Source organism: Lissotriton vulgaris, chromosome 6, assembly GCF_964263255.1.
Source record: "Lissotriton vulgaris chromosome 6, aLisVul1.2, whole genome shotgun sequence".
Taxonomy (NCBI): Eukaryota; Metazoa; Chordata; class Amphibia; order Caudata; family Salamandridae; genus Lissotriton; species Lissotriton vulgaris.
In genome coordinates this window covers 441,588,290-441,611,321 of record NC_141694.1, presented here as the reverse complement: position 1 = coordinate 441,611,321, position 23,032 = coordinate 441,588,290, and positions in this window count along the sequence as shown.

The window sequence follows — 23,032 nt, the reverse complement described above, 5'->3', positions numbered from 1 at the left end:
CACCCAAATGATCAACATCCTATCAGGAGAGCCGTAGATATGACTTTTTAAACCTTTAAGTGAAAATAGCACAAAAAAGCACAACTCACCACAAGCTATCTGATTGAACTGGGCCACGGGAAAGTCACAAGTTAAGGCATAAACAATGGAGCTCAGGTCAGTATCAGGCCCAGGTTAGTCCTGCTGAAGTGTTAACTTCTCAACTATGCATGACGACTTCTGTTCGTATTAGTGGAAACTGTAAGGAGAAGGCTGATGCTTGAGGAGCAGGTCAAGGGTTGCGGACAGTCGATATTGTAGCGTGATAAGCCAGTCTCTGCTGGAGCTTTGCTTTGGTGTGTCTTTTGGGCTGTCGGTGTGAAGTACAGGTCTCACATTGCTGGTCATTGTGGATGGCAGGTGTTGCCATGGAGAGTGTGTCCTGCTGGCGCTTAGAGTAGGGGTTTATCACAGGTAGTCGATTCTGGGTGCAAGGAAGCCGCTTTGTGTTCAAGAGGAGTCCAGAACCTCAGTATCTTCAGCTTTTCATCAGTAGTTCACACTGTCGTCAGCCAAGGGTCCAGGTCTTGGGAGCATCTCTTATAAATCAAGACTCACTCCAGCAGAGGCCAGAAATAATACTCAGGAAAGTCCAGGCAGGTCCAGCTGGTGCTGGTAAGCCCGGCATTGCAGGGAGGCCTCCAGATGCCTGTTGTGTCTTTGTAAACAGGAGTTTAGTCAACTGTCCATTGCAGTCAATCTTGGTAGCTTTGGTACAAGTCAAGAAGTCCAGTCTTCCTTCCTCAGTCAGCAGGGCACTACATCTTCCTTCAACAGCAGGGCAGTCTTTCTTCCGCATCTTACACAGGTATGTAGGTCCCATTTTATACCCGGTGCAAGCATTTGCACTCAGCAATTCCATGGCCTGCACCTAAAACGAGTACTGGGCATCATTTCCCTTTCCCTGCTCCTGAATCCAGTCTAGACTGGATTCAGGCAAGGGCAGGCCTAGTGCTAGGTTCCTGTGTTTGTGCTGTGCAATCAGGTCAGGGCACTACTCCTCCTTTGTCATCTTGTAGGGAAGGCCCTCTCTCCTCATACCTATGCTTAGTTTGTCTGACTGGAAGCAATACACAATTCACAACAGCAGAGCCATTAAGAGTAAGGTGACCCAGGGCACTAGCAGAAAGGTACATCTGGGATGGGCAGAAAAAGGCAACTTTGTAAAAGTGCAAAAACAGCAAGGTGATGGATCAAATGCTTGAAATAATCTCAGCCACTGCCAATTTCTCGGGCCACATCCCAATCCATTGTTTTTGACCCACCATGCCACCTCAGTTTAGACCCAGCCATATGCAAATGAGTCTTGACCCTGAAACTCATGGGAATAGTCCAGCCCGAAATGCCAGGCCAGGTCCTCCCTGAACCAGAACTCAAGCAACCTAGGCAATAGGTATGCCTAGACAGGAGTCTGTGGCTCATGGTGCCAATGGAACCAGAAATACCAGCCTGATGTCATGGTTCATGCTCATTTGCATATAGCTGGGTCTGAACTGGGGTGGCGAAGTAAGCTAAAGAACGGTGATGGATTAAACCCAGATATGTGACTGGGAGTGAGTGTCTGAAAAGTTTCAGCGCACCGTCCGTCATCTCTTTCTGTTTGCTTTGCTTGCCCTAAGGTGGCAGAGAATGCACAGACATGGCTCCCAGGCTCACTGTGCCACTGGATTCAAGCATACCTGGCTGATGAGGGGTGTTACCCCGAATCCAGTTCCAGGATGCTTGTTTACAGTCCAGGGAGGGCTTGACTTGGCAGTTTGGTCTGGACTGTTCCCATGAGGCACAGGGTCAAGACTGATTTGCATATGGCTGGTTCTAAACCGTGGAGACATGGTGAGGAAAAGAACAATGGATTTAACCCAGATCTATTGACTGGGGGAGAATGTTTGATTTGCTCTACATTTGGTCCATCATCTGTGTGTCTTCAACTTTTTTAAAGTGGCATTTTCAGACTTGCAATTTAAAAATCAACTCAACTAAAATATGTATTTTTATATTCTAAGTCCAGAGATACCAAACTCCAATTTTCTATCTGCTCCCAAAGAGAAATTACACGTGAAAGATGTTTCAAGGTTATTCCAATGTTAACTTATGGGAGAGACAGGTCTTGCAGTACTGAAATACAGATATAGGAGTGTTTCACTACCATGAAATATAGAACACATTAGCACATGGCCTACCTTTTAAATACACTACCCCCTGCACATGGGGCTGCTCAGGCCCTACCTTAGGGGTGCCTTACATGTAATTAAAGGGATGGTTTGGGCCTGTATGCACTTGCCAGGTTGAAAGGGCAGTTCAAAACTGCTCAGACAGGATCTACAAAGGCAGGCCTGAGCCAAGTTTAAAGGGCTACTGAGTTGGTGGTGCAATTAGTGATGCATGCCCACTAGTAGCCCTTCATTTACAGACCCAGGCACCTTTAGTGTACTATACTGGAGATTTACAAGTAAATTAAATATGCCATACATGGAAAATCAATTGTCAGCAAATTACAGATAGGGAGCACTTGCACTTTTGCTCTGGTTAGCAATGGTAAAGTGCCCAGAGTCCTAAAAGCAGCAAAAAGAAGGTCAGAAAAAGACAGGAGAAAGGCAAAATGTTTGGGGATAACCATGCAAAAAGGGCCAAGTTCAACATTAAGGATGGGTTTTCCAATTCTGGCAGAAATCGAGAAAAAATGGCTGGATGAGAAGAAGGTGAAGGATGTCTGACAAGTTTCAGGTATCACATTTTCTTCATATCTCTCTATTAAGTGTATCCTCTTCAACATGCAATATGGCCCGGCATATGACCTGCCTTTGCTTGGGAATGACAACATCAGGCCTAGTAATATCAATACACCTCTACATTTCCGTTTCCCTTATACCTTGACTTACACTCATGTAACTGTCAACAACAACAGGCAATACTGTCTTCACACATTGGCATAAATCTCATATACTCCAATTCTATTTATCTTGTCTACCACACACATGAATAGGGGGTAAAAATACTGATGTTGACATGCTCTACTTTATCTTCCTACAGTCCTAGTGCATGATACACTGCACTCAACAGGAGCAACAGCTGCACCACGACCTGCAGCAGGATCTAGACCAAGTCTAAGAGCAACACAACACATCTCTACCACACATCCAGGTATATTAACACTGTCACAACTTAGATATGTGCAACTTGCAATGTCGTACCTTGATGATGCCCTAATCTTATCTAGATTGCATATGCTGAAAGAACATTCAACCCACATAGGGCAGGCAACAATAAATAAGCCTCATAAAAATACATTATCAAGTTTACAGGCCCTTTGTTGCTATCACCTCTACCCCCTACCACCACCTCCACACTGTACCTTTGATTGCCTCACTATGTGGACTGGAGTGGTTCACTTGATCGATAACAGAGCTTGCTAAAAGAATAGCTTTGTCAACCTATATATGTATGCTGTGCACAAACTCATGAATGTCTGTCCCTTAAAACTGAAAAATAATACAGCAAAAGTGGGATGTATGGACTGATCTTGGTTAGATGCCAAATCATCACCTCAAGTATAAACATCCATCAACAGGTATAGTCGCAAAGAATGCACACAATAAAAGCCTACTCAAGAACAATTGTGAGAAAGAAAATATTTATCTGAGTGAAGAAATGGGGATGCTCAACATGCTTGAGATCCATGGATCTGGAGTAGAGTTTGGGGAATACATGTCAAAAAGGAAAGAATAACCAAATAAAAGAGTTCTCAAGATCAAGGAGTGAGATCAAATGTGCAGGGGGAGGAAGGTGCAGGCTAGATTCAAAGAAATATACATGGATGAAGTCACTGAAAAATATATGCTCAACATCCTATAGATATGAAAACAATGTTTAACCTCATCGCTGCTAGCCATATTCCCCTCCGGTGCTGAACTATAATGATAATGGGTGTGGTCATGACGGAACCGTTCCGTCATGAGCATCAAAGGGGTTAAAGTCCAAATGAAATATCAAAGTAAAGGTCTATGGGCCAGATGTAGGTAAAAGTCATTTACCGATTTTTAAATACCGAATTTTACCGATTCGGTAATCAAAAAATTCGGTATCGGATTTCGGTATTTACCGAATTGGTATTTACCGAATCGGTAAATACAGAATCGGTAATGGCCATACAAACTTATTGGCTAAAAGGCCCATAGGAATGCATTGGAAATACCGAATCAGTAAATACCGAACCGGTAAATACCGAATTGGTAAATACCGAATCGGTAACTACGGAATCGGCAAGCAAGTAAAAGTGAAACTAATGAAAACAGCCAATCAGGTGGTACCACCCTCCCCACCCTACCAGGGAGTGGCTACGCAGGCAGCTGCAACTCATTAGAAGTTTCTGGAGAGGCAGTCAGAGCTGAGCATTGAGACAGAGCAGCAGGGAGAGTGTTTGGTGAATCGGAAGACTGTGAAAATGGCAAGCAGCACAGAGAGCCAGAAGGCTGAAAGGAAACGAAAAATTAAGTTTAGCAGCATGGAGCTGCAAGTACTGGTGGAGGAAGTGTTGAGGGTCCACAGACAGCCCTTTGGGGGTCAGTCCCTCACAGTTCCAGAGTCTGCCAAAAGGAAACTGTGGACTGCCATAGGAGAGAAGGTGAATGCTGTGGGTGTGATCCCCAGGAGCATAGAGGACCTAAAGAAAAGATTCTACGACATCAGGAGCCTCACCCAAAAAAAAGATTTCAGAGATCCACAAGCAGTCTGGTGTCACCGGTGGAGGCAGGAACCCCCCCCCCCCCTGACTGACCTGGAGGAACTGGTGGCCTCAACCATCGAGGCGGACAGTATTGTGGGAGTAGGAGATATGGACAGCTCAGCCAGAGCTACTACAAAAGGTAAGAGGCTTGCGCAGCATGACACACCCAAGCAAACAGCTCCCCTTTAGCCTTTGTGTACAGGTCAACCCCAGTCCAGTACTGCTAGCACCATACATCAGCAAGGCATTATGGGAAATGTAGTCAGCTAATGTAGGACCATTTGTCAGTGCACATAAATCAGCAAGGCACTGAAAGCAAATTAGAGTAATGAAAGTGAAATGTGCTAAGCTTTTATTGAAGTGACTGTAAGACATTTGCGCTCAGTTTACATACGCTTCTTTATACCTGGGGCAACATCAGGCAGTGGAGCATCAGCTTCACAAGGTACTGCACCAGCGAGGGAGGAGAGTGTGGTGGCAGGGCCTAGCACCATAGATGCCTCGCAGGAGGAGGAAGACAGCACTGCCATGTTCCATGAGGACGACCCTGTTCATCCCCTCTTGTTTCCCCACTCCCAACAACTATCTCAATCCTCCCCATTGGTGTTCTCACCTGAGAACTCCCCATCACGGTCCCTGCCAGCACCTGCTACCTCACCAGCCAGGAGGAGAATTGTGGCCCCAATGAAAGTCATGGTGGGAGCTGAGGGTGAGGCACCAGCACCCACACCAGTCACTCCTGCTGCACAGCAGTCCACCCAGCAGCCCAGCACCACTCGCCGCCGCCAACACACTCCCAGCAGTGCAGGTCCAACAGGAGAGGGCACAGTTTTCCGTGGCCTTGAGGGGAGCATGGTGCGCATCCAGCGCATGCAGGTAAATCGAATCAGGCATGCCACCGCCAATTCCAGACCCTCAATCTGCAAATGGGAGAAATAGGCAAGGGCATATGTGAGTTGGTGGAAAGCAACAGGGAGGTAGCTAAAACCAACAGCGACATTGCTTTTGGAATGGCACGCATGCCCACCGCCATCACCCAGCTGTGTGCAAAATGGAAACCATCGAGCACACAAGGCGCAGGGATGCACGTGTGCACAATAGGGCAATGAACCAGCTGGCCACGGCAACTTCCCAGCTATGCCGCAGAGGGGTGAACATGCAGGAGAGCCTAACTTAAAACACCGCAGAGGTGACCAGGGGCATGGCCAGGATGACCAGTGCCATGGAGGCCATGATCATCTCAAATACTGCTGTCAATCCTGCCCTGGACGTGGCTGAGGCAGAGGACAGCAGTAGCCGCAGCAGCCCGGCTAGCGCTGTTTTAGAGCCACGCAGGAGCACCAGGCGCTCAGCAGAGGCTGCAGGCCATGCTGAAGGGAGTGAGCAGCATCCCAGTGGCTCTGGGAAGCGCAGCAGAAAATGACTTTGACAGTGTGGGTGAGGCAACCCAGGGCATTACCAGTCCCCACCTTTAAATTAATGTTTTCTTTTGTTTCACATCAGTGCATGAACGTTGTGGAAACATTACATTATTTTTTTCACATTCATAACCTGTCTGTGTATCTGTACTCACTCAGAAATAGTTTTCAGTAATCTCCTCACATCTGTATCTGCCATCACTTGGTGTAGACACTCCAGCAGGTTGTATTTGTGGCACAGCAATGTCATCGTCATGGTCCTCGTAGTCTGACAACTCTACCTCAGTGCCCTTCTTGACCGCAAGGTTGTGCAACATTGCACAGGCAGCAATGATCTTACAGCAGGTGATGGGGGTGTACTGCCTTGCACCTTCACTCTTGTGCAAGCATCTGAATCTGCTTTTCCAGATGCCAAAGGTCCATTCTACTAGATTCCTTGTGCTTTTGTGGGCCCGGTTATACCTCCTTTGGCTGGGTGTTGAGGGGTTGAGGTAGGGGGTGAGTATGAATGAGCGGAGGGCATATGCACTGTCGCCTAGAAGGAAAAGGGGTAACATTACTCACATGCATACATGCACTTCACACTGCTATTTTTGTTATGGGGTCTGACAATGTGTCTCACCTAGGGGGTATCCTTCACCAAATTCCCCTGCCGTCAGCCGTGCATAGCTGCCGCTGTTTTGATATATGTAGGAGTCGTGGGTACTCCCAGGGAATTTTGCCACCAGGTCAGTGATGGCGCACTTTGCATTGCAAATCACCTGCACATTGATGGTGTGCGTTGACTTCCGATTATGGTGTATGTATTCTGTGTCAGCAGGGGGCCAAATCGGAATGTGCTTGCCAATAATGCAGTCAATGATGTGGGGGAATCGTGCCATCTGGTAAAAGTCTGCTTTTGTTTGTACCAGTTCCGCATGGGTTGCAGGGAAAGAAATGTATTGGTCCATCCTCTGTATCATGGCGTCAAGGAATTGGTGGAAAAACCTTGACAGGCTGCTCTGGGTCACCCCTCCTACCGCAGCAACTACACTTTGATAGCTGCCAGACGCAAGCAGGTGTAGGCTGCATAGCACCTGCACGTGCGGTGGGATAGCGTGTGCCCTTGGAGTGGTGTGCTCCAACAGTGGTTGGAGGTCCCTGATGAGGTCCAAAATGGTGTCTGAATCCAGCCTGTACCTCTGTAGGATCTCTGCCTCTGTGAGCATGAACAGGGTGATCCTCTGTCTGTAGACCTGCTCCTCTCTCTGCTATTCCCTCTCTCCTTCCTGCTGTAGCCGTAGCCGTCTTGCAATGACATAAAATGCCGCAATCCTGCAAGTTGCATTGCATTTTGGGTCTTTTTTTATAGGTTGCAGTTGGTTACCACCTGATTCCAATCCATGGTAAATACCGACTCTTAAATACCGATTTTGAGGCTAATTCGGTATTTCTGTGCTTCCCTACATCTCTATCAACGTTTTTGCCTCTTCTTATTTTCCGATTCGGTATTTTACCGATTCGGTAACTCTTCCGATTTGGTAAATATTCTGATTCGGTATATTTACCGATTCGGTATGTTAGCAATTCGGTAAATTTACCGATTCTGTGTTTTTTCCGATTTGGTATTTTACCGATTCTGTAACTTTACCGATTCGGTAAATTTACCGATTCGGATGGATTTTGGATAGAGTGACCACAACCACTTCTTCCTGTACAGGCATGTTGACTGACTGAACAGGGCTAGACCTATTCTAATGGGTTGAATGCACTTGGAAAGGGTTCAGAGGCAGAGGTAGAAGTCAATGATGGACTGACACTGTCAGTATGTGAGGAGGCAAGACTTTGGTTGACAGATGGCTTGATGGCGGCTCAGGACAAAAACTACATCAACTCCCTCTGGTGTACTGCCTTTTTATCAAGCAGATTCATAACACCCTTCGCAGTCACTTCAAAACGCAGCATGATGGCCAGTCCCCAGCCTCTAAAGGGTTGATATTGACCTGCATTGTTACCAAAAACATGGACAGAGTGCAAATGAGCAATCATGGGTGTTTGTGACAGAGCTGCCCCACAGCCTCAGATTCTCCTCTGGAAGGACACTCTCCATTGGTTAAAGAGGTATGGAAAAGGCAGCATCAAGCTTCATGTTGGGGGGACCTATGAGAAGGATGGAGAAGTGCCCTCAGACCTTGAAGTTGGACAGCCATGATCTTGGGAAACCACAAAAGTGATCACCTTCTCAGATGCTGAAGTGGGGTATGTGTAGACATTTACTGTGGTGGGAGAATATCTTACTCTGGTTGGCAATGGTTTCCTCCTCACTGGTACTGTCCTCCTATTAGTTTCTACTGCCCACCCTGCAGCCAAGTTCCTCATCCTCATTTTTCCATGATCCTCCTTGTCGCTGCCTTTTCCTGGCTGTACACTGCAATAGAGAGAGAAAGGAGAGCTCCTACATTTATTTATTCATGCCTTCATGTTCATGACAGAATAACTTTTACATTATCATTTGTTGAACTTTGAGGGTCTGATTACGAGTTTGCCAGTACGGTGGCGTGATAGAGCGCGCAGGTCACCCGGGTCACTAGTTTACCAGATTTCCACACACTGGGCCCTGGCGTGCATACAGATGACAGTGTTTTGCATGAACCGGGTGAAACCTTTCCACGCTACTATGAGTAATTCAGGGGGGTGAATTTCACTCACCACTTACTATTCATGTACCTGACTTACCACAGGCACATTACTCCTAATGGATTCAGGAGCTAGCAGTGGACAGGTGACAAGATTCCTAAAGGAGTAGAACTCTTATACACTTAGTACATTTATCCACACTTTATACTGTAAAATGACCACAGACACCTGATGGGTTTTAAAGTTTATGAAGAAATTTCAGAATGAATATGCCAATATAATGAGGCAAATACAAATCAGCACATCAATAATTAGTATCAATGCCACAATGTAACTATGGATTAGGGCAAGTACCATTAGAGTAACTGGGAACACTACGGGGAATGAGTATTGAGGAGCAAGCTTATTCAAACCAGTTTAAACTAGGGTAAGGGACGTGAGAAAGGACCTAACATGTGCACTTAAACTAGGCTTGACTGAGCTATTCTTTACTAAGTTCACTGCAACCATACTAAAGGAAAGGGGAAGAATGGAACACGCTACACAATATGACAGTTTCAATAATATCCTAAAGGTAGGGAAAGAAGTGGAACATTACTAATAACCAGTTGCATATAAATCACTTTAAAGGTGATAGAGCAATATCACAGGCAAGAATGCTTTATTAAGAAAGGGAAAGGTAAGAGCGTAGTCAGACAGACACCCACGGAGGATATTTACCTAGACCGAGAATGAAGACTAACCCTGGCCACGGGTTAGTTGAGACAAGATCGGGGACAGGACCCTCAAGGATTCAGGAATACCAGAAGGTGAGCAGGTACAGCTCACGGACAATCAGGACAGGATACCCCTCAGGATTTGAGTCAGGACAGGGCTCACCAAAGGGCACGACCAACCCCTGCAGCTTCGGATGCAACGCCTGCGTTACCCCCTCTTCTGCACAGAATCCGCCAAGAACCCCAATTGGGTTTTCGAATTTCCCCAGCTAAGTGCTTCGCCAGCACTTAAGACTATTTACCCCCCTTGGAGTTTTGTGGAAAGTATGGACAGAGTGCTCCGCAGCCCTCTGTATCAATCACCTATTGAGTTCGTAGGGTCAGTGACAGGTCTGCTACTCGGACAAGTCGGACGATTTCTCTGAGCTACACTAAGCTAGTTATACTGTTTTGGGACCCCTAGACCACCCACAAATGTTGCAAGTGACAAATTCCCACATTATGATTGGTCAGGAGAGGTGACTTTGTCATTGTCACCACCTATAATTCAGTGTTCTCATCATGAATATATAATTTTTCATACCCGCCCCTTGGAGTTCACGTTCCCAGGCATAGGAATATAGAAAACAATGAGAGTGTACAGTATATAGATACAATGTTGCACAGTCAAGGTAGACTGCAGCATCTTCTAGGTGGGTTCCCAGGCGCATCGTGCTTCGGGAGCCAGCTGGGTTGTTTCAGCTTCTGCGCAGTGGGGTTTCTCCCATGTCACGTGACAGGGTTTAGAAGAGCTTCAATATGGAGCGGCTCCCCGTTCCCCGGCCCATAGATACGCGGTACATGAAAAGTAAGCGAAAACAAATTAGAATCACACGTAAAAATGATTACACTGTACACCATTAAAAGCTTCACTGCACCCCTTTACTTTATAATATCTATGGCATTAAGGTTTAGTGCAAAAAGACAGATATGCAGAAGCAGCAGTGGCAAGCAGAGAGCATGGTTAGAGACAAGCGGCCATGTTTGCAACAATGCGCATGTGCAACAATATCCCTCCAAAATGCGAGTGCGTCACATCACATGGGTATGACCGACGCATGCGCAGACTGGATTACTGCGAAGCAGCCATTTCTGTAGTGCAAGCATGGTTAATATGAAAACAACACGTAGGCAAGCCTCCTAGGGACACCCGCGTGTTGGGGAAAATGCTAAATGCATGACGAACAGGTTGAATTAATATGATTACAAGTTAGGCGAGGTTCTTGAATCAGAGCAAGTCGCTTTACGTGCGAATCCTTGCTCCATCAGGCGGTCCTTCCACAGCACCTCCAAACCTGCAAGAGAACCACCCTCAGTATAATGACTTATTTAGTCATTGGCGGGCGACTCCATTTTCACTCCCACAACAGTGCCTATAAAATTGGCACTGCAATGGGAACGCCAAAAACAGTTGCAACAAGGCATGGACTTTACAGTCCATGCCATGCTGGACCTTCTATGCAGGCACAGGGTGGGAGGCTAGGGTTTTCATGGTGGAGGAACCACCATTAAAACCCTGGCAGAGGGGAAACTCCTAATATGCTTGGCGGGAACACAACAGTCCCGCCAAGCATATGGATGCCTCTGGAGCACTGTGCCACCACCAGGGAATGGTGGTTTCTTGTCGGTGTTGCCTGTCCCAGAGCGGCACTATCAATAAAGTCATAATGTGGCGGTCTCAAGACCACCACCTCTGCCCTACCATGAGTCTGGCAGTTCGAACACTGGCAGAATCATAAAGAGCCCCTGAGACAGTATGCCCCCATCACCATGATTACTCTCCTGTCCCTTGCACACGCAAGTGTATAAATAGAACCCTTTGATAGTGTGTCATTCAAGCCAATAAAGATGTTGCTGTAGTGCAACCTACTTAACACCATATCACATTGATAACACCATTGGCAGTTATCGCAGGTTGCATAGATACAGCACAAATAAAATACTCAAGCTATGCCATTGAGATATTCCCTCATAGTTGGACAGGCAAAAGTAGGTCCAACTCAAAGAATCACATAATGGTGCAAAAGTGCCTAGTAAGCTTGATGGCTTGCAGGACATCACAAGGGACTACTGAAGGTGTATCAATTAGCCATGCAATACCTTTTAAATGCATGATTTATGCGTTGTGAACAGGAAATAAACATTACATTTTATATCACCTTTAGCTGTAGATTGCGTGAATGTACGCAAGCACTCTCTTTGCAAGAGCACATCAAATATGTTCATGCCAGATGGCCCACTAGAGTAAAACCCTCTTTGAAATGTTTACATTATTACTGAATTACATTTACCTCCCTAAATTTGAATCACGTGTATACACAAATATCAACATGAAATTTATTGAAGCGTGTCAACAAAGTACGCATGGCATTTGTTGCATTGATAGGGCCTTGTCCCATGATGCATTACATCTGGGCCTGAACAATACAGGAACAGTCTCACATCTGAAGCAACAAGACATGATTCAACAGCCCTTTACACAACACCTACATCCTCAGAAATCTACGCTGAAAGTACATAGCAACACTCATCACTTTGCAGCTACTAATGGAATAAAGGCTAGGTATTTCTCTTCTCTAGGACTGATGATGTCTGATGTGCAGCTGGGGGTTCTCATCAAATTATCATAGGCATTGATTGTGGCCCTGATTTGTTTTTTCTCCTGGTGCTTGCATCACTACTTGTTTTTAACTGGTGGAAACTGTCACTACATTACACATCTTGTTACTCTCTATCCCAATAGCTAGGAAGCAGTGCTGTCCAGTTGGGTATCTGCTTCCCAAAAAGCAAAAGATAATGCTCCAGTAATCTAAAAGATGTTGTGTTTCCTTGCTGAGATCCTCTGACATTTTCAGAATTCATGAAAAAAAAAATGTTCAGCAGTAAGGAGGTGAATGCTTTTGTGCTCAATGACTGGATCAGCAGAGGACATTTTGGCAAATCCCCTATGTAGCAATTGTTATGCATGGTTGGCAGAAAACCCATTCTTTGCTTCTGAGACCTCTGCTGCATAAGTGCAAAAAACATAAAAAAAGAAGGAAAACGAAGAAGACAAATTGTTTGAAGTCATGGGTAGTACAAATAATAATAATAATAATAATAATAATATTGATAATAATAATAATAACAATAATAATAATAATAATAATAATAATAATAATAATAATAATAATAATAATAATAATAATAATAAATACATGAAGATAAGGAACACATTTCAATCCCCAGAAAGCCAGCAGCAGTCAATTTGTCTGAAATCCATAGAGGAAGACCAGATTGAGGATCAAGACTTGTTTGCTAGTAATTGGGGAAGGTTTAGCAGGGGACTGAAACACACAGATTAATCAATGAACACCAATGGCTGGAGTACAAAGTTGGAATCTAGATAGGGCCGATTTGCAAGCTATTGCTAGGTTTACTGATATAGGGGAGAAGTTCTTTTCTTTGACCGATGACTCAAACCTTTCCAATCTGTGTAATACTGCTTCATCATTGACTGATGATCAGGCCTCTTACTCTTCTTCCAGTAGTGCCCCAGACAATCCAGCATGTTTAAAACAATGCAGAATATGGGTGGAAGAAAAGAAGAAAGGAGGGAAGAGTTCTTGAGAGGGCAGGGATAAGAGTAAGGGGGGATGTCAATGGAAAATTTGCGATGGCAACACTCTGCAACCCATGTGGTATATTCTGTAGAGAAGGAAGGGGGGATCCTAAATGAAAACACTGGACTCTGTAGGAACGTGATAGTTGGTCCATCAATAGTAGAACCAATGTTGGCAGTAATGCTTAAATCACTAAAATCACTGCAAGAAGAAACGCTGAGCACAAGTTGCCATGAATTGCTTTATAATAAAAGCTACATTGAACAATCAAGAAAGTAAACAGAACTTGCTTGGATATTGCAGGATGAATCGCTATGGTAGAGAATGACCAGAGTGTCTAGAGACAGAAATGAACACACTAAAACCCAGAAATCCTCTCAGGAAGCAGTCATGAAGGATGTCCTTTGGAAACTTGAAGAGCAAGAAAACATGCATTGAAGGAACAACCTGAGATTCTTGGGGATCCCTGTGAGGGTGAATGGGCAGGAAACAAGAGTCTACATGATCAACTTATTGAAAGGAGCTTTCTCAGAAAAGACCAACTGGAACTGGGATTTGGAAATCCAACATGCTCACAGATTTCCGCTTATGCGGAAGAAGCTTTGGGCCAGATGTATCAAAGGGTTTTGCCCATTCTGTGTCTATGGGGAAATGTGTTGATACATATGGCCCTTTATCCTAATGATCTTCAAAGGCCTCTGGCTATGTTGGTTTATTTTGGGAAATTTTCTTTACATCAAGATTTTTTTTTAATATGACAACTTGGCTTGGCTTGCCCTAATGCAAAGAGAGAGTTTAAGGAGATCGCATTCTTTGTCAGACCTGACTTTACGCATTGCATGGCAGAGAGGAAATGGAGGTTATTGCAGCTCATTACCCATTCCAGAAAAACAGGGTCAAAGTATTTCTTCTAAACCATGCCCGGTCAAATGTATTTAATAATAATTATAATAATCTACATATGTAAAGCGCAAACAATCACCCGTAAGGGTCCCTAGGCGCCGTCATGAAGATTAAGCAATCTAGTGCCCAGAGGCACATGGTGCTGGGCTAACCTGCCGCCGGAGCCAGGGATCGAACCGTGAACCCCAGATTCCAGAGTCAGTCGCCCTGGCCGCAGCGCCACACCTCTCCCTAAGCCTAAGGGCTATACTTGTAACATCACTTTTAATATTGAGGCCCAGAAAAATCTAAAAGAGCTCAGCGGAGGGTCAGGCTTTGCTGCTAAACAATCATAAGCCCTCAGGGAGTGAATTATATGTCTAAGTGAGCCTCCCCCTACTAGGACTGAGGATCTGGGGATAAAAATGCACTCTATATGCAGTGTCTTGCTTCTTCTTCCTCTCTGTTTTCCTACCTTCTCTGGGTTATCTTCTTTTGAAGGGGGTGGGTGGTGGTTGTCAGGGGGTGTCAGCACTCAATGGTGTCATCACTCAGGTATGCTACCTTATTGCTCATTTGGTGGTAGCAGTGGGAGGGGTGCTAAGAGTTTTTTTTTACAGGGAGGGTGAGGGCTGGGGCTACTACACAACTAAACAAATTAGTATTTCAGAAATGTGTCCTTAAAGCGAAAAGGTATGTATCTGCCAAATTGTAGGTGTCCAGAGGGTTCAAAATTCAATTGAATGGCAAGAATCAAGTTTGAAAAATGAGTACATTGAGAAATGAGGCTATCAATATTTGTTGGCTTAATGACAGAAAAAAGAGGTCCAGAAATGCTTTTGAATCACAACTGGTAAAGGCTGATATTGTGTGTCTCCAGGAGATGCATATTGAAGGGTCACAGTTATCGCTGTTGGATGCCCTTGGGTTTAAATTAATTGGTAGGACAAAACAAGGGACATGCATGTGTGGTTTGCCTATTTTAGCTTGTAAAATAATTAAGGCATTTTAAACAAGTTGGTACAGATAATCATGCGAGGTGGGCTACTGCGGAATATCAATCTGCTGGGAAAAGATTCACCCTGTGCTCTGCTATATTGCACCCAATGGGAACAGTCCATCCCGAACTGCCAGGCCAGGTCTTCCCTGGACTGGAAATAAGCATCCTAGGACTGGTTTCAGGCTTTCAGCACTCATAAGCAAGGATAGCTTGACTAAAGTGGCATGGCGAGCATGTGAGCCACGTCTTGGAATACCCGTCCCACTCAGGGTGACAAATGCAAAAAGGACAATTGACGGGCAGAATGCAGAACAACGTCATATATTCACTCCAGTACAGAGATCTGGGCCTAAATCCATAGTAGTTTTGCTCACCATGCCATTCCAGTTTCGAACAAGCCATATGCAAATCAGTCTTGACCCTGCACCCAATGGGAACTGTCCAGTCTGAACTGCCAGGCCAGGTCCTCCCTGGACTGGAAAAAAGAATCCTAGGACCGGTTTTGGGGTTCCAGCCCTCATCCGCCAGGATAGCTTAACTCCAGGGGCATTGAGAGCACCGGACCCAAGTCTGGGCATACCCGTCCCACTCGGGGTGACAAATGCAAAAATAACAATTGATGGACAGAATGCAGAAGAATGGCATACATTCACCCCAGTACAGAGATCTGGGCCTAAACCCATCATTTTTTTGGTCACCATGTCATTCTAGTTTCGACCCAGCCATATGCAAATCAGTCTTGACCCTGCACTCAATGGAAACAGTCCAGCCCAAACTGCAAGGCCAGGTACTCCCTGGACTGGGAACAAGCATCCTAAGACTGGATTTGGGCTTTCAGCCCTCATCAGCGAGGATAGCTTGACTCCAGTGGCATGGGGGGCACACGACCCATGTCTGGCAAACCCATCCCACACGGGGTGACAAATTCAAAAAGAACAATTGATGGACAGAATGCAGAACAATGTCATACCTTCACCCAAGTACAGAGAACTGGGCCTAAATCCATTGTTGTTTTGCTCACCATGCCATTCCAGTTTGGACTCAGCCATATGCAAATCAGTCTTGACTCTGCACCCAATAGGAACAATCCAGCCCGAACTGCTAGGCCAGGTCCTCCCTGGACTGGAAACAAACATCCTAGGACCAGTTTCGGGCTTTCAGCCCTCATCAGCCAGGATAGCTTGACTCCAGTGGCATCAGATGACCCTAGGTTATTTGACTGGCTCTCTTATCAACTGGCACTTTGTACTCTACCCATTATTGTGCATGGAGACCTGAATATTAATCTAAAAAAGCAATCCTCCCCGAGCACTGTACAGTAATGCATCAATATTGGTGAAAGTAAATTTCAAAACAGTCTCGCATTTCAAGATAGATACAGCTGAAAAAACACCTATCTTCTCACAGGAAATATCACAAAATGTAAATCATATTGCATCAGTCAATTCCGAAAATATTCCAAAACATAGTCCATGCAATCTGTTCTTGTGAAAATAGTCCAACTCAGAAGTCTTCAAATCCTTTTATTTCAAGTCAATTTTCATGATTTCAAAAGAAAACCAATTCTTCCTTTCAAGAAAAGAGGCAGCCAACACGTGTTTTGACATGCACCGATTTTGTGCCAAATTACTTCCTCCTGGCTGCAACCCAAAACAACAATAATATACACATCATTACAACACAGCATATAGCCAATATTAATACAATAATATAAACAATATTCCATATTGGATTCAAATTATACTGGACAAAAGGATGGGAGAATAGTTAAAGACCAACACCGAAAATGTATTCAGATAGTAAAGTCTGAGAAAATACAGCAAGTCACAGAGTAACAAAAGTCACCAAAGTGCACAACTCCACCAAGAAAAGGAGAGTCTAATAATAAAATCTTAAATCACCTCATAAAATAAAATTCGCAAGAATTTCCAGTACTAAGTCAAATCCGAATCCTAGGATAGTACCACTGTAAAAAGATAAGATACTTGCTAAGTACTAACCCAATAAGCTTAATAGTCAGTTCAGATACATATATCTTAGTTAACTTATTCTCCTTCCCAGACCCTAAAGTATGCCAAACATATTACCATTCCAATTTATTCAAAGTTAAGTCAATCATAATTTCAAATCTCAAAATCCCACAAAAATTCAATTATTATAAAGGTAAGTAGTGTTGAACCAATCACTAATTCAAATAAGGGGCCACATGGCTAAAAAATGCTGGCATACATTCCATACCCGTCCCACAATACACACGCTCTTTTATCAGCTTAATATACATATAAAATACAGCTCACCGAGTTAATTCCATCCTTAAATAAATGTGTAGATAGACATTCACATTTCGATAGTCTCAATGGCATATATATTCTGATCCTAAAAAGACATATACAGTAGATTTGAGTAAATATCTGTATTAAAACTAATGATATAGGCATAGATATTTTTACCCCTATATAACCTCTCACCTCCAATTCCACGTAATAATTATATCACAAATGCATGACCTGTAAATCATAAGCTATGCATCAGTGTAAGTTCATACACAACATATCTGATCGCATGTTATACTTGTTCTAAATCCAGCTAAAAATGATCAAAACATAATAATCTCACCTCATTCATCATGTATTTGAGTATTCATGAGTACGTGACCTATGAAGAGTAAACCAGAAATTAATTCTAGGGTCTTATCCCAACAAATGTAGTTACTATCAATTGGGTTTTAAAAATAATTCTCACCTAGTCCGGCCTGTCCATGCTTCCCAGTCATGTATTTGCGCACTACACAGGCATTATTATTAACCTAGTATTTATAGTCTTACTTCGTAGGCGCCATCTTGAAAGGATAAAACGCTATCGATATAAATATTATCTTCTCAGCTCTCCAAATCTAATATCATTCATATTAAACAAATATGATCTATCTTTCTATAAATTAGAGGCGAAGAGCTATTTCATCAAATTCCGGGGCAAGTCCGTTGATCAAGTAGATCACACTGTGTTCGCTTTCGATTGTTAATGTAACTGTCTATGCCAGAAGCGTAATGATTCATCCGTATCTACCAAGGTAACTGCAATAAAAACATCGTCACTCCTCTCTGACCTTGTCTGTGTCAGATAATATAACAAGTGAATAAATAAATAAACCTACCCCTCCAAAAAAACAATCTTTACTTCCAAGAGTACTCCAATGGAACAACGTGAATGCCGTGATTCCTGTAGGCTGTATGAAAATAAGAACACAATGTTTGAGTCCTCAAACTGTGCCCTCAGTAACACAATAAATTCCATGTTTTAACATAGGGACATACGTCTCCCTCTTACCTCCTAACGATAGTTCTTGTGTTGCTTGAAAGTGTGTAGAAAGAAATCCCCGACAGCCGTACAAAGGCCTCCACCTAAAAACAAATACGTAAGCCTTAGTCGTCCCCAGTATCGAGATAATAATCTTCAGACGAAACTGTAAGTTATCTCGAACTACAGCCAAGTCCTACTTACTCAGAAAACTTCTTCAATTAACAGAACCCGATCTCCTCCGCAAGTGCGCTCATATTGCTCCCGAACGGAGAGAAAACAATCTTAAAAGTAACGTCTGAGGCGTGCCTGATGACAATAGAAAGTGGACTGAACGGGCCAAAGCTCCTGTTCCAAGATGGCACTTGCGTTACATGCCGATGCTTGAGTTCAATATTAAAGATACTGCTCTGTTAGGAATTTATGTAAAAAAAGCTGGAATCATCAGATTAAAAAAAATAAAAATAAAAATAAAACAGGGATGAACTAATGTAGTATCCTAAAGTGCTGCAGCTATACCCACGTATTATCAAGAATGCAATATACCCTTTCCAATATATATGTGATAGTTAATTACAAAAAACACAGTAGTTCATAATGGTCATTGAGACTCCCGGGATTATCGTACCCTATCACAATGTGAAACCGAAATGCATTGGGTTTTCTGTTTTACTCGTTTATGGTTTACAATCTACTATCACTTTATTGAAATGCTATGATATATGTGTATTTTTGTGCTTTATGACACATGAGATATATATATTTTTCATTCATTTTTTTTCAATGTATTTGAAATCACGATGTTTCTATTTTGAAAACGAAAATTCTAGAAAAAACATAAATAAAATTAAAGCAAATGATAAAGCATTAGTTTATAGGCTCATTTCCAGATAGTTGTGCAGCACACAGTCCCTAGTTTTCTGGGGTCTCCTTTGACGCATTATATTTAGGGGGGTGGTACCCTTCCCCAGTGTTCTTGCACGCTTACACACGGATAAACTGCACTATAATCTCTTAACATTGAACAATCTCTGATTACCAAAGGTGTGCAGATCCACCATCATTTCAATATTCTATTGTACCAGAAAGTATTGTAATTCAGAATCTAAATTTAATCCCTGTTCCACGGTCCTCAATTTTATGATCCACATACATTCTCTACGTCTCAATTGTAAGGTTCTGTCACCTCCATTCCTATCCTTTTTGACAAGGTCTATAACATGGTAACTGAATTTATGAGCTTGTAGATCATCATGGTTCTGTATCAAGTGGGCAGTTATTGGGTATCTATTATCACCATTCTTAATTGCTCTAAAATGCTCTACCATCTGATCTTTTAATCTACCGATGGTAGTGCCCACATACATTTTTAAGCAAGAACACACAATTACATATACGACAAAAGTCGTATCACAATTAATAAATGTGTTAATCTTGTGGATACTCATGTTATTATAGTTGAATTCATCCATTCTCCTCATAGCCCATCTACATGAGCTGCATTTGCCACAACAGTAAAATCCTTTCAATTGGTTACTTAACCAGTTAATATTAATTGCTCCATTCGGGTAACTGGGTCTTACAATATTGGATAATGTGGTCCCTTTTCTGAAGGTTATACACGGTTTCTCATTCAAAAAAGGAGCAATATCCCCAACACTCTTTAATAGATGCCAGTATTTAGAAAGTAGCCCATATAATTTATGATTACCCTCACCATAGTTAGTAACCAATCTTACTGTCTCTCGTTTGTCTCCAGTTAATGAAGATCTAATTTTATTCCTGCGGGTATCTTCTCTCTTCAATTTGCTTGCCCTTGCCTTAGCTTCATTAATGACCCTCTCATGGTATCCTCTGGCTTTAAATCTAAATGTCATGTCCTCAAGAGTCATCTCAAAATCTCACTGTTCCAAGCTGTTTCTCCATGCCCTTAACATTTCCCCGTATGGTATAGCATTTATTTGACTTTTGGGGTGACAGCTACTTGCATGTAGCAATGCATTACAACTCATGTTTTTACGGTACATTCTACTGCAAAGTCTGCCCTTTTCCACAAACAATTCTACATCCCAAAAAATGAGATGTTCTAGATCATATACTGTGGTAAATCATATATTGACTTGGTTGGTAATCAGATATTCAAAGGACTATTTAAGTTCTTCTACTGTCCTTCTCCACATTAGGACACAATCATCAATAAATCATCCCCAGTAATAAATGTGGTCGATCCATTTTCTCCCCTTTGGGCCCCAGATCCTCTCCGCCTCAAACCACCTCATGAAGAGGTAGGCAAAAGACGGAACGAATCTGGAACCCATCACGGTACCAAGCTTCTGTTTATACCATTTCTCATCAAATAGGAAAATATTATTTTCCAGAACAATCTTTGTCATTTCTAGTAACATATTAGTGTGGTTGTATAGTTCTGCTGGTCTTTTATTCAAAAAGCTCTCCAAAGCAATCAATCCCAGATCATGGTCTATATTAGCATATAATGATACTGCATCTAAAGTAGCAAGTATCATACCTGGTTCCCACACTATGTCATTCATCAAGCTCAAGATATGTTTAGTGACCTCTTTATGGGAGGGCAGATTCTGCATATATGGTCTCAAGTAAATATCAATAAACTGCAACATCTTCTATGTAGGGTCCCCCTATCCCGGTGGCCTCTGTCTATTTTTATGCACCTTAGGTAAACAGTATAAACAGGGAGACCGTTGAAATGCAACATGTAAATACATATACTCATCATGGTCAAGTAAAGGTTGATCATACCATTCTTTCAATTTACAATTAATCTTGTTCGTAACCAAGTGCAAAGGATTAGCTGTCACTCTCTCATAATATTTATCATCATTGAGTTGAGATAGGATTAGTTCAACGCTACTTACCTTTATAATAATGTGGGATTTTGAGATTTGAAATTATGATTAACTTGTCTTTGAATAAATTGAAATGGTAATATGTTTAGCATACTTTAGGGTAGGTGAAGGAGAATAGGTTAACTAAGATATATGTATCTGAACCGTCTATTAAGCTTATTGGGTTAGTACTTAGCAAGTATCTTATCTTTTTACACTGGTACTATCCTAGGATTCGGATTTGACTTAATACTGGAAATTCTTGCGAATTTTATTTTATGAGGTAATTTAAGATTTTATTATAAGACTCTCCTTTTCTTGGTGGAGTTGTGCATTTTGGTGACTTTTGTTACTCAGTGACTTGCTGTATTTTCTCAGACTTTACTATCTGAATACATTTTCGGTGTTGGTCTTTAACTATTCTCCCATCCTTTTGTTCAGTATAATTTGAATCCAATATGGAGTATTGTTTATATTATTGTATTAATATTGGCTATATGCTGTGTTGTAATGATGTGTATATTATTGTTGTTTTGGGTTGCAGCCCTGAGGAATTCATTTGGCACAAAATTGGTGCATGACGAAACACGCATTGACTGCCTCTTTTCTTGAAAAGAAGAATTGGTTTTCTTTTGAAATCATGAAAATTGACTTGAAATAAAAGGATTTGAAGACTTCTGAGTTGGACTATTTTCACAAGAACAGATTGGATGGACTATGTTTTGGAATATTTTTGGAATTGACTGATGCAATATGATTTACATTTTGTGATATTTCCTGTGTTTTTTCAGCTGTATCTATCTTGAAATGCGAGACTGTTTTGAAATTTACTTTCACCAATATTGATGCATTATTGTACAGTGATCGGGGAGGATTGCATTTTTATTGTTTAGATCCTCATTTTATGGGGATTTGTGGGGCTATCTGGTAGCCAACCCCTTTCCAACCCTTAGATGCACTCTATATACTTTGATATTTTGTTACTGCACCCATACTTTCAGTAGAGCGCCCTTTCTGAACCTGGTTACCAGAAGTATCTAGTCTGAATTGTGAATTGGTCTTGTGTAGACCAATATAGATACATCAGAAAGAAGCCTAAAGTATTTCAGTCTCTTAGAGGATTTTGTAGCGATCACCGGACTCCACTGGAAGGACCACAGCTGCGTCCACTTCAGCTTTGCAAGGACCACGATCCACCACCACCAGCAACAGGCTGCATGCAGGAACTGGAACAAGATCACAGCCGACCAGCTCGCGTCCTCCCTGAGCATGAATCCTCCGACCAGCACAACGAACCCCAGCCAGGCGGCCACCAACCTCACGAAGTGGATCAGCGACTGCGCAGACGAGCTCGCCCCCCTGAGGACCCCGCCTAGCAAACCCGGCAGCAAGAAAGCCCCATGGTTCACCGACGAACTCAAGAGCTCCAAGAAGAACTGCCGAGCCCTCAAGAGAACCTGGCGCAGAGACCCAACACCGGACAACATGACTGCCCTCAAGATCGCCACCCGAAAACACCACCAACTCATCCGCGCCACCAAGAAAACTGCATTCAAGGACCGACTGGACAACAACGCACACAACAGCAAAGAACTCTTCAACATCGTCAAAGATCTCTCCAACCCCAACGCCGGAAACAACGACATCACCCCTTCGCAAGACTTCTGCAACTCCCTCGCCTCCTACTTCCACAACAAGATCGCGGACATACACAACAGCTTCAGCACTCAACCGACGAACACCACGACCGAACCACCGCCCCCCACCACCACCCTCCGCGCCTGGACTCCGATCAGCACCGAAGACACCGTCCGCACGATGAACTCCATCCACTCC